The 12,778-nt window shown below is 46.0% G+C and overlaps 1 protein-coding gene across 1 annotated transcript in view; it reads left to right on the top strand.

The window, feature by feature from the left end:
• FBXW4 (F-box and WD repeat domain containing 4) overlaps window positions 1–12,778 on the top strand; it is a 76,273-nt gene that overhangs the window by 38,882 nt on the left and 24,613 nt on the right. The window lies entirely within an intron of this gene.

The raw sequence follows: 12,778 nt of genomic DNA, 5'->3' as shown, positions 1-12,778 counted from the left end.
AGGTGTTCCCCCATTCCTTGACAGTAAAAAAGAGGTGAAAAAGCCCTAGTGGGGTTGGGGACCTCACTTCTGGAACTAAGACTGAGGAATTTGGACAGACAAGAAAAGTGTTGATCAGAAACCCTGCCTTCCTGGGAAACCTGATGTTTGACCATTTTAAATTTTGTATTAAAACTACAAAATAGTGAGATTCAGATACAGAGCAGTGGTCTGACAACTGTTGTTTCTCAGCATGCACAGGACTTTCACCTTCGGGGTCAGGGAAGGGCTGTGGTAGACTGACCTTTAACTGGGCCTGGCTGGATGCATACTAACTTCTGTCCAGGCAGGGGCGGCCTGGTCCTGTCCATGGTATATTATCTGAGTCAGTCAAGTGAGGTTGGCTTTAACGTATTGACTTCTTTTCCTGTTGTTGCCATCCTATGGCTCATGTTTGAAGTCCAGTCAGTCCCCAGAAAAACTCTGATCCATAGCTCAGAGAAGCACCTTGTCTAGAGTCTTTCTAGTCAGTCAGACTATCTAGTGTTCATTGTTCTCAGGGGAGCTGAGAAAAGGTACTGATTTATCATGGGAGAGTTTCTCCCACGGCTGGGGTCCCAAGAGCCGGGGTACAAAATCTCATTTAGAATCAGCTCTCGTTGTGACTTCATCAAAGGCCTAGAGTTTTTGCTTTCTCTCACCCAAACCGTCCTTTGCTTTTATCACAGTTTCCTGCTTAGCTCAACCTACCTGAGGGTCCTGGGACTTTAAATACACAGGATATCTTCCTATGGTTGGTAGACCTAATTCCTAATGGAGGCCTAATTCTATTCTTCAGCCTGGGAACTCCCCAGTGATTGGATGAACCTTGAATTTATAAACACACTGAGCACCTGTAGGAGGAAGCTTATTTCATCTTCCTCCTTCCTCATTTTTTCCCCATTCCTCCCCACAAAGAGGGAAAAGTATCCCTCTGTGTACTTTCTTCTTCCCCAAGAAAAAGAGAAGAGATGATCAGAGGAAGCAGTTAGCACCTCATGAAAATTAACTGAGCAATAGATAGCCAGTGCTGTTTTTTTTTCCAGGCACAGATCTTGTGTCCTTTTCTTTGTGACTCTGTGTGTATCTGTCACCTGTCTCAGAGCCTGTGCATTGTAAGTGTGTGTCAGTGTGGCAAGCAGGTTCCTTGGTCTCTCGGTGCCCTCCCCCAAAGCAAGAACCAACTCTCCTGAGATGATCCACATGGGATCCTGCCTTTCACCTTCATTACTTTATGTTTATGTCACTGCTTCTCCTGGGACAGTCACCTCAAGAAGATACAGTGACATAAGTGAGTGTGCATGTATGTAGATTCTTAAAGCCACTGGGTCCCCTCGTTTCCTTTTTCCTGGAGCATGAAGGAGGAGCTAGGAACCTAGTTACCGAGTTACTGGCAATCACTGTGTTTCTTGAAGTGCTTTTTTTTATTCTTTAGATCTTACCCAGTGAGACTCTCCTTCTGTGTGAATTTTCCTTCTATTGGTGGTGGAGTGCAAAGAAACATTGTTTTCTGGAAGTTTTGTACATCTCGAGCCAGTCAGTGTGGCTGGTTGTGGCCGTATAGGAGAAGCAGACCCTGAGTATAGATGAGGGCGGCTGCTGTTGAGTTGCCAGAAGGCTCAGGCCTGTGAGATGGTGGCTGACCTGAGGGTGCCAAGCAGGTTTCTCATCAGGGTATAAACTCCTTGGCTTTTCTACAGAGGGAGAAGACGATTGGGAGGGGGAGTGGGAAGTTGGTTTTCTCTAGAAATCTTTGACTTGAGCATACCTCAAGGCAGCAGCTAACCGTGTTCAGTACTTGGCACAGGTACTGTGTTAGCATTGAAAGCCCAGTGCGAGGCGGGTCACCCAGCCAGTAAATCAGGAACCCACACCACTGTCAAGTGTGTTTGCAAATTTGTCTCATTTCTTTTCTTTCTTCGAAAGGTTTGTATCCCATCCCAGGTGGCTTAGTGGGAAAGAAAAGAAACTTCCAATCAAATGACCTTCTTGGTATCCTAATGTTTTTCCAAAGAAAAAACCCATAGCTTTTATAGTTTGTAATTTCAAAAATGCATGACAAAAACATGCCACCAGAACAAATCTGTTCCAAAGCAAGCATTAGAGTGTGGTGTGAGTGGTTGAGCAAAACTTGAGGAATTGGTCAGGATGGCAGGCAACTGCTTAGGGAAGGGATTTCCAGGTGCAGTATGGCCTTAAACGCCTATGTGAAAACCTTTCCTAGGTCAAAGACTAAGTGAGAAGAGTTCCTCTCCTCATCTCCTCTAAGGTGGTAGGGCCACAGAAGGTCTGGCCTCTAGGGCCCAGTGGAAGGGACCCACCAGAGGCAGAACGACTTGTGGGTGGAGGCTCCTTTCCTGGAAATAATAAAGGAAACAGATAAGATTCTCTTCTGTCCACTGTAGGAGGCCTTGGCTGGGTCCGGGGCCAGGATGACATGATTCTTGGGAAGAAATGGGCTCTTGCAGCCCCCGAATTTAAGCCTTCATTTAGAAAGCCATGCATACCCATGACTAGCAGGACTGCATGGGTCTACGTGGACCTGGGGAGCTTGAGACCCCAGAGTTTTGTGGTCAGGCTGACTGAAGCCATGCTTGTGCCCCATCCGTAACCACCCCCACCAAGAAGTAGAAAAATTCCCACCAGGCCTCTTGGGACCAACTCTGGCTCCACTGGGTTTTCAAGTCTCAGCAGAGGCATAATAGGTATTAGGTGCTGTGGGATCACTGTTGGCTGGTTATGATCCGAATTTTGGGTTTCAAATTAATTGGGTTGAAGAAACAACTTCCTTTTATTATTTTTTCAAACCACCTAAATACCCCCAACCAAATTAAAACCCCCCAAACCTTTCATCTTTCTCCTTCTCCTGGTGGCTTTATTTGCTGGGTAGTGAAAAGTGCTTCCCAAGCCTTTTTTGGGTCACTGTGCTGAACAAAGTGAGAAACCCAGAGAAGGAGGAAGCTGGTGCCAAAAGGGTTTGCCACTGACCCCTCCTTCCCAGCTCTGCTTTCCCTGGTCTGCTCCAGCCGCCTCACTGTCTGGGCTGCAGCCCAAACAAGCAAAGGCATCTTGACCAACAACAAGTCTCAGCTTTGTTGCGCCTGTCGGGGAAATGCTTTCTGGAGCCCAGGGATCTCCTCTGAGAACCACCTGTGCCTCCTAGCCTCCTGTGTAGCCTGGGCCTTCTGGCACAGGGGCCCCTGCATTCCAGCCAGCAGGCTGATGGTAGAAAGTTAGGGGTGAGAGAGGGCTAAAGGGGGCTGTGGTCAGTTTGAGGGAGCACAAATTCCAGTCTGCCCTGTTAAGGCCCCTGGTTGGTTCAGGGTCTCCTGTGGCCGTGGCCAGGTTAAATTTGTCCTTTCTGTCATCAGCACAGACAGTAACTTTCTGAAGTGGTCAGCAGAATAGGGACGGGGAACCCAAGGTTTCTCTTCTTACCCAGTTCTTGGTGCTTCCAGAGGTGAATGATGTAGGTTTCTTTTACTAGGCCATTTCTTGATCAGGAGTCCCTAGTACCTCTCTATCGCCTAGTCAATGATGATGATGATGATGATGATGATGAGGGTGAGGATGCCTGACACTTGTGGAGTGCCAGTTAAATGCCAAGGACTAGGCTGAACACTTTCTATCTCATTTAATCCTCCCAGATAGGAACTGACACCCTCCATTTTCAACTAAGGAAATTGAGGCCTCAGAGAGGTTAATTAACATGCCCAAGTCACATCTGGTAATTGATACTCCCAGAGTATGAGACTGGCCTCTGACCCCAGAGCTCGTGCTTTTTAACTACTGTGCTACACTGTCTGCTTTCTTGGCCCACGGTGGTCTCGTTCTCATTTGGGATTAGAACTGTCGATTGTCCTGAATTGCTTCCATTTTTAAAAAAATATGAATTGAAGACTTGACCCTCTGGCTGCACCTTAGGCTGCCTAAGGACAGGCCTATGCAAGTTTTGTTTTTCCTGAATATCTCAGCACCTAGTACTGGCCTGGTTTGGGTAGCCCTGAGGTACTTATTGAAAGAATGAGACCCACATCTCTGCCTATCTCCAGCTCAGGAATTGCCAAGACAAGGCCTTGTTCTTTGAGAGAGAGAGTCAGTCCCAGAGCAGGAGCTTCCTTCTGAGGGGAAGAGGGTGGCTGTGCAGAGGAGACACAAGGCTGACACAGGGGCGGCAGAAACTGGGAAGACAGAATCCAGGCCAGATCTGACTGGAGCTGAGCCAGTTGTTCTGAGCAACAGGCCTGCTTGTCCCCTGCGTGTTGTTGGTCTGGGCTGCTCCCAGAAAGAAGAGGCTATTCTAGGAGTGGTGGGGTGTGAAGAGGGTCTGGTTTCAACTCTCTGAACTGTGAGTTTTCGGACTAGCCACCCTTTACTTCGTAGACCCCTCTCTAGAGAATCACTTTGAGCCTCTTCTGGCAAGGCTTGAGGTGGGGGTGCAGGCAGAAACAGTAGTTCCTGGCGACCAGACCAGGCCAGTGGAGGAGTGGGGTGGGGGTAGCACATCATTTTGCAGTCCCTTTTTGGCTAGATCTCAATGTTGGATAAACAGGCAAAAAGAATACCACCTACAAGCCATGTGCCAAACTGCTCCAGCTGACCCCCCGCCATAGTTGCCCCTGAATGTAATAATTCACCTGAACTCTCAGAGATGCCGTGTGTGGTGAGGATTTGGGTGACAAATGGGGATGTGTTCCCGCTTCCGTTGGTGTATCTGGAGGGCAGCCAGGAGGCAGGGCTGTTGAGAGTGGCCTGTGCTATGGGAAGCTGAGCTTTCTTCCTTTCCGTCGGCCCCGGGTTCTGCCAGGTCGATGTGTTAGTAGTGGAATGTTAGTACTGTAGTTGTTCTGGAGAGTATCTGGTTCTGAGCTTTCCAGGCAGAGCTCTGAAGGTCTGCATCAGAGGCAGGAGGGTTGGAGGCTGCATGGGCGGGATTAACTCCCTATGCCCCATCTCTGCTCAACTGGAGCAGCTACCCTGGTTCTTGTTTTATAAATCTATTAGAGATGATAGCTCACAAAAGTTTTAAGAAGTTAGAAAATATTGTTCTAGTATAACTGTTTCCCATTTTACAGATAAGAAATGTGAGGCCCCAGGAGGTTACAGGCTTGCCTAAGGTCAAATGGCTTGTGAGCAGCTTATCTAGCACTGAATGCTGGCCTGCCAAATCCCAGCTCTGGGCCTTTTCCACTGGACCCAGCACTGCCTGCCTTGCCTCCTGCCCTGGCCTCTGTTCTTACCTGTCAGTGATCTCAACTCCTCATTCTCTCTCTCACCTAGGCACAACTGTTTGTCAGCCAGCCCTCTGTTTCTGGTTTTCATTCTTTCTGAAATGCTTCTCTCTCTCCCAGGTCTGGGGTCAGGGCTTTCCTAGAGCCAGTTCTGAGAGATTGGCAGTAACCACATTATTTCCACTGTTGGAGCCCACATTCTGGCCTTTGGACACCTCGGTGCTGACCCCAGTAAGCCACGTGTTGCTTTCACCCTGTGCCTCCCTGGCCTCAAAGCCACCCCTAAGCAGAGGACTCTCTTTCCTCTACTTAGCTGGGCAGTAGGGCCTGCTGTGGCCGGTGGCAACAGTAGACATAAGTGTCAGAGCCCTGGGTCTCCCTGTCTCTGCACTCCCAGGAGAGTCTCTTTCCCTAAAGCTTCCTGACTCAGGGGTGTATGTGATGGTCTAAAGTGTAATGTGAGCTCCAGCCCCAGGCCCTCTGGGGAGAGCCAGACAGACACAGGCAGAACTGTGGCCCTCTGGCCCCCCTCATCCTGCCCCAGCTCAATCCCATCACCCTTTCTCTATTCTTCGCTTAATAAATGCAGAGCTGTGGTGCTAGGTGCAAGTCAACCATCTTCCATGCCCCCAGAAAGCTATTTGGGGCCACTGGCCTTGATTGGAAGACACAGATTTGGTGGGTGACGATGTAGGTCCCTCATCTAGGCCCCAGTCCTAGCTGCCCCCACCAGCCCTGGTCTGGCTCACCACGGGACCCAATTCAGAGGCCTCTTTTGTTTGACTTGCACAGAGCAGCCCCAGCTCACCGTTCCCACATGCCAGAGTTTCCCCACCATTCACTGGGAAGGCTGAAAAGCCCTCAGCTAATTGCGTTGGGCTGAAAATTACCACTTCCCTGCATGTGTTCCCCTGCTGCTGAGGACATTTGTGTCACTGCTGTATTTAGGGGGAACAAAGACCCCCTGTGGGGAGAGCCCAGGTACGAATGTGGGATGGGGGGAATAATTGCAGTCTCTCCAGGTGAAAGCCCCTGTTAAACTTCAGTAAGTCAATTAGGCTGGGGGGGAGGGCAGGGACCCCCACAATAAACTGTTCCCACCAAGCAATTAAAGAAAATCATTTTAGCTTTGAGGAGAGAAACTGCTTATTAGAAATTTTGTGGGTCCCCCCTCCTTCCTTACCTCAACCCCCCCTTGGGGATGAAACAACAAAACGCCTTCCTCAATAGAAGTGTTTCTCCTCCTCCTACTCATTGTGTGGCCTGAAAGCACTTACTGTGGGAGGGCAGAGGGAGGGACAGAGACAGGCCAAAGGAGGAGAAAATGGCAGGGGCTTAACACCTGGGCTGACTAAAAATCACAACTGCCCAGGAAGGTTGGAGAGAGACACTCCTGGGGGCTGCTGTGCTTACACAGGTTGTGGGGTATGTATGTATAGGATGTGCATGTGCCCACGGACCTGCTCTCCTCTGTTCCCCAAGCAGCGGGTGATCTGTGTGAGTATGTGTGTGGCATATCGGGTGCCCCCTTACCAAAAGGAGCAAACACAAGCTATGTGTTAGAGTGCCCGCATGTGTGCGTGTGTATGTGTGTGTGCCGGCTTATGTGTGTCTTCTCAGCAAAAGATGGCAAGGTCAAGGCCGCCCAGCTGGGCATGTACCTTTTCCCAAGGCTGTGACTGAGCCCATGTTGTCTCTCTTCCCAAGAGCCAAATACCAGCACCTGGGAGTTGAGCCATAGCATAGCTTTCTGCCTCAGGTAGTCAGCAACTGAGAGCTGAATGACCAGAAGCCACCTACTGGCCCTGGGCTAGGAATGGTCAGGGGTGGTGGGGAGGAGCGGGGGGAGTGATACTTGGACATGTTAATTTCCATAGTGTTCTTCCTCACCTTGCTTGGGTGGGGATGAGGTGTGGAGACTCTGTGGGAAAGAAATCAGTGGCCTGGGCTGGTACATACTTTCCTGGCTGATATGGCTTGTGGTGGGAATTTCCAGTTGGCACCCCCTCCTCCCATTACTGAGGAGAAGCACAAGTTGGAAAGATAAGTTGATTTTATTTTGTCTTATCTGGAGAGGGTAGCAAGGAGGGAGGTAGATTTACACATCAAAAGTCTATAATTTGGTAAATACAGGTGCGTATACACATGCATACCACAGATCACAGGTAACGTAAGTACCACACCCCACCCTGCCCCAAATCTTGGTACCTTAGGGGCGGGTCTGGTGGCGCTGATGGTGGGCATGGCATTGAGTCAGGTATTATCCTGGCCCCAGTGCTTCGCTGTGGCTCATGATGTGTTTGGCTTTTATTCCAATGTTCCAAAGAGGTGAAATTAAACATCTAGGGGTTGGCTTTTCCCAGAAAACAAATATGCCAAGTTATTTGCCTACCAAGAGGCCTTAGGAGGTAGAATTTGGTGTCTACAGGCTGGCAGTGGGGAGGTGAGGGCTGTTGACAAAGTCCTGAGCTGGAGCATGGAGGTGAGGTTTTATGGAGAGCAAGGGCTGGTTAGAATTTGGGGGTCTTGGGGTGAGTATGGAATAGCTTGGAGAGGAGCAGGAATGGGCTGCTCACTATGTCAGGCTCCACACGGTGGCTACCTCTAAGGAGATGGGGCTTCAGGGGAACCCAAAGCTCAAAGTCTTGTCATGTTTTGCTTCAGTTTTTTTATGTGTATATATAGACACATACACATAAGTGTCTATGTAATATATAGTGGGATATTTATAGAGTTTTTATATGACATATGATATCATTTATTATTTTATGCTCCAGAATGTGGTTTTCTATGTATGGGCCTTGGTTTCCTCACACCAGTTTTTGATTTATGACTTCAAATGTCTTTCTGACCTTGGGCCAGGTTTATTAAAAAAAGGGAGTAAGAGGGTTTTTTGGGACGCTTTAGGTATGTGTGGAGCTTTTTGTTTTATATTTGTTTTTTAAGAAAAACAAAATTTTTACATGCTATGTGTGAGTTTTCTGTTTGGTTCCTCCTGCATTTTTTTTGGTGTGTCACCGAATCACTCAAGGATTCAGCAGTGGAATATTCAAGTTTGCTCATATGGTCAGATTTATTTTTCCCTTGGTTTTTGAGTCATTAGTACGGGGTCAGGGTAGGAAAGGGATAAAAGAAGGTGCAACAAAGGAGTTGCTTGGGGTTACAAAATTCTTATTTTGTGTGTATTTTTAAACTTTTAATTCTGAAAAATTTCAAAGATACACAAAGAAAATGGTAAAATTAACTCTTATGTTTTCATCACTATTTTAATTATTTTGTGTGTCTTTAGTTCAAGTCAAATAAATATCTGGAAAGTATCTTTAAATTATCCATTTCTTAGATGCCTGGCATTTAAATTGTAGTTGTTGAAAATAGAAGAGTTTGAGAATGGACTAAACTCTATCTTATCAGAGTGAGCTTTGTGGTTTCCAGCAGAACTTTCATTCTCATTAATTTTTAAAAAGGGATCCAAGAGACTAAGTCTCTGAAGATCAGGACTTTCTTCCTAAGAAACTTCCTTGATTTTCTCCTGTTTTAAAAAAATATTTATTTTTCAGTTACAGTAGACATGCACATTATATTAGTTTCAGGTATACAACGTCGTGATTAGACATTTATATAACTTACGGTGTGATCACCCTGATAAGTCTAGTACCCATCTGACACCATACGTAGTTATTACAATATTATTGGCTATCTTCCCTATGTTGTACTTTACATCCCCATGACTATTTTTCTAACTGGTAATTGGTACTTCTTAATCCCTTTCACCCTTTTCATTTATCTCTCCAACCCTGCTCCCATCTGTCGACCACCAGTTTGTTCTCTGTATCTATGAGTTTGTTTCTTTGTTCATTTATTTTGTTTTTTGTTTTTTAGATTCCACATATAAGTGAACTCATATGGTATTTGTCTTTCTCTGACTGAATTATTTCAGTTAGCATAATATCTTCCCATGTTGTCACAAATGGTAAAATTTCATTCTTTCTTATGGCTTAGTGATATTCCATTGTATATATATGTACCACATTATCTTTATCTAATATTGGTAGACACTTAGGTTGCTTCCATATCTTGGCTATTGTAAATAATGCAATATCCTTGTTATCTGCTGTTGTCCACAGTATCTCCCCACCCACTACTGGGAATGAGAGAGTAGTTTTTTTTTTTCCGGGCACTCTCCTTGGTCCTAGGTTTAAGAGACCACTTTATCACTCTGGAACTTCCAGGCCAGCTGGTACTGCCCTATTTTATCTGTTCTTCTAGAAGACCCAGCAGATACTGATTTCATGGTTGAGGTGTCTGTTCTTAGCCAGGCCTCAAGGTGTTCAATAGTCGCTTGGCAAAGTCCTTTGCTCATCTGTCAGTGAGGACATTCAGGTGGATGAGGAGCCCAGCAGCTGCTGAACAGAGGCTCTATAGTGGTCAAGACAAATTGGTTTTAAATGAAAGAAACCAAATTTACATTAACTTAAATAAAACTGGGAAAGTTTGGCTCATGAAATCCAAGGCAAAGCTGAGCAGCCAAGCTAAAGGAAGAGTACAAATACAACTGGGCTCAGGAGTAGCTGGATCCAGAGGCCACAGTGCAGACAGGGCTTCATCTGTCTGGGGTAGTCATCTTTTTTTCTTCCTAGATCTCAGCTTCTTTCTTTTGCCCAGTTGACCAGCTTATTCCAGAGGCTGCCAAGAGCTCCTGAGTTTGGTAGTTCATAGCATAAGTATAAGTCATGGAGAGTGACTGTCTTCCCAAAATCCCAGGGCGGAGACTCATTGGCCCAGCTTGGGTCAGCTTACTCGATCAGTTAACTGTTGCCAGAGAAGGATGAATATGTAAGAAACAGGGGAGTCTCTCAGGAATCACAAGTATGGAGGGAGAGTGTGGGGCAGACAGAACAATAGGTGTCTACTATTTTCATAAAGGCCAAATTACTCTATCACATCCAGTCTCAAAGTGTTTATGTGGATGACACTAGTATGTGGATGATGACCAAGCTCAGAATGCTGGCCACCAACTCTCAAAGTCAGATTCTGGGGTTAACTTTCACTACAGGCTTTAACCTCCTCTTCCTCACTTCATCACTGGTCTGCTGATCAGAGATTCGTCCTTTATAAGCTGTTAATGATGTTCTTTGAAAAACCTATCACTTTACTAACATGGCATGCACCAGGGAAAGACCTTGGATTCAGACACGTGGGGTTGGAAAAATAAGCAGTGGCCTAGCACCCTCATAGTGAGGCAGAGAGAGACTGGAGCCAAGTCCTGGGATGGCACAAGCCTGACCTGGGTGGGCCTTTCCCAGAGGAAAATGACTTGCAGGTGGCTTGAATTAGACCAGGAGTACAGTTTACCTTGCAGAACAGGATAGAAGACAAAGACTTCCTCCTCTTTTCTCCTTAGTGCCATTGTCAGGAGGGCAGGAAATCTTGGGAAGGAACAAAGTTCAAGGTCAAAATTCCTGATGCTGCTAGCTAATCTGAAAATAAGGAAGTTCCTCAGAACTTTGCCTTCCTGAAAAGCCTGGTAATGGAAGTCTTGCAGAAAAGGACCTTCGTACCTCACTTTTATACTATCTCCATCCTTATGCTTTTTTTTTTTTTTCTCACTTCCCGCTGTAATGTGAGCCTCAGTCTGTGTGGCTAACATGAAGATTCTGGGGATCTTGTTGTCTCCTATCGCAGTGAAGGAGTCAGCACAAGAGTTATTGGTTGGATTTGTGCACCAAGGTTTGCTGCTAGCCTTTTTCTACAATGGAGCCCTTCTTTCTTGAGGAATAGGTTTTACCTACTGTGTACATAGACACACAGTCCTTTCTTTTTTACTTGTTATGGATCCTACATCTGTAGCCCTGCTGTTTATAATTTATGATGCATAACAGGCCCCAGTGGCCTACCAACCTCCATATAACACCCCCTTCCCTGTCCTCAACGTCCCCCACCCGCTTCAGTAGCCTTCAGGGTAATAGTGGAAAATGCCACAGCAATCAGACCAACTTGAGTGTAGAACTTCACCTCCCTTTTCCTCTGTCTTGATGGAAGAGAAGTGGTCCAGGGATGCAGATGGTGGTGGTGAATCTGTAGGTAGACACTCACACCTTCTGCCTCTGTTTTTTCAACTCAATGGATATTACCATGGGACCCTTTTTCATTGATGGGTCCATCAGGATCTCTCTTACTTTAAGCCTGGCCAGAGTTGGGGGGTGGCCAGTGGATGAGAAAGGCCATGCAGTCATAGATGGGCTGTCCTGCCCTTTGATTCTTCAGAGAGAATCTCTTTCTAGGTCTTTCTAGGTACTTTGATGCTTGTCACATGAAAATGACTGCCCCACATCGGTGCTTATGGAATATTGAGAATAAAAATTGAGAATAAAGATAAGAGCCAGACCAATCTTAGGGACCCTATTGCTGGCCTAAATGTAACAGTGGGTCAGGGATGTAAGGCCTCAGGATCATAGGTCATACGGGTTTCTCTTTGACCTATCTTTATCTCTATTCTCTGTTGTTCCTGCCCAAATCTGGATCAAGTTTGAGTCTCAAGGTCTCCCTGTGGTTTGTTAATGTGATTATGTTTAGAAAGAATCAAATTTTAAAATGAACTTGCTGAGTTGGTGTCTTGCTTATCTGTGTGGATCTCCAGTTGAGCTCTGCTTTCCTCTTTGTAGAACCACGGTTGATCTTAATTGTTCTCATCATCTTCCTATCTCATGCCTTTATTCACATGTTAACCCCTTATGTTCTTCAGTAAACCTGAAAAAACACCAAAGCTCATCTGGCCTCAGTCTCCCCAGTAATCACCAGACCATGTGGGTTACCCATTAACATCCTGGTAGCCCAGGCCTTGGGCCTAACCATTACCATAATGCCAGAATTGACCACCTGAAAGGAAAAAAAGATTTGTTTTGAAATTGGGAATATACTTTGTGCTTCAGGCTGAGCTAGCCATAGCAGCACAGTCATTTGAGTACCCAGTAGGTACAGGGCACTGTTGTGGGGTAAACCATGGCCTTGGCCTCTCTTGAGCTCCCAGCGGAGTTCAGAAGCTCACCTGTTTAAAGAAGCTTGTTGTTTACCTCTTTACAGAGAGAGTGGTTATGAAGCAGAAATTTAGGGAGAAAGTACTATAAGAGCAGGAGTGAAATTGTAGAATTCTAGTAACCGTTTCTCAGTCCTAACCACTTGGAAGCCCTCTTGGTGAAGAGTTTCTGTCAGAGGGTGTCAGCCAGTTTCAGGATGGAGCCAGGTGACTTTGTGGTTTATGCGATATTTACAATCTGAATTCAGATATTCAGAATTCAATGTGCCACCAAGATGCAACCTTTCAGGCAGCTTCAAAATGAATATTGTTATTACCGTCCTTCTTTTAATTTCTTATTTTCTATTTTTTTTCATTTTTTATCTAAGTAATATAGAAATACATTCCAATTATAAAAAGTTCAGTTTAAAATACAGAGAATATAAAGTAAAAATCCACTTCAGTTTCCTGTGGCTCTTCCACCATCATTCTTTTTGTAAGAAGTGTGGTATGTGTC

Source organism: Pteropus vampyrus, unplaced genomic scaffold (genome assembly GCF_000151845.1).
Source record: "Pteropus vampyrus isolate Shadow unplaced genomic scaffold, Pvam_2.0 Scaffold348, whole genome shotgun sequence".
Classification (NCBI taxonomy): domain Eukaryota; kingdom Metazoa; phylum Chordata; class Mammalia; order Chiroptera; family Pteropodidae; genus Pteropus; species Pteropus vampyrus.
This window is presented reverse-complemented; position numbering and strand designations above follow the sequence as displayed.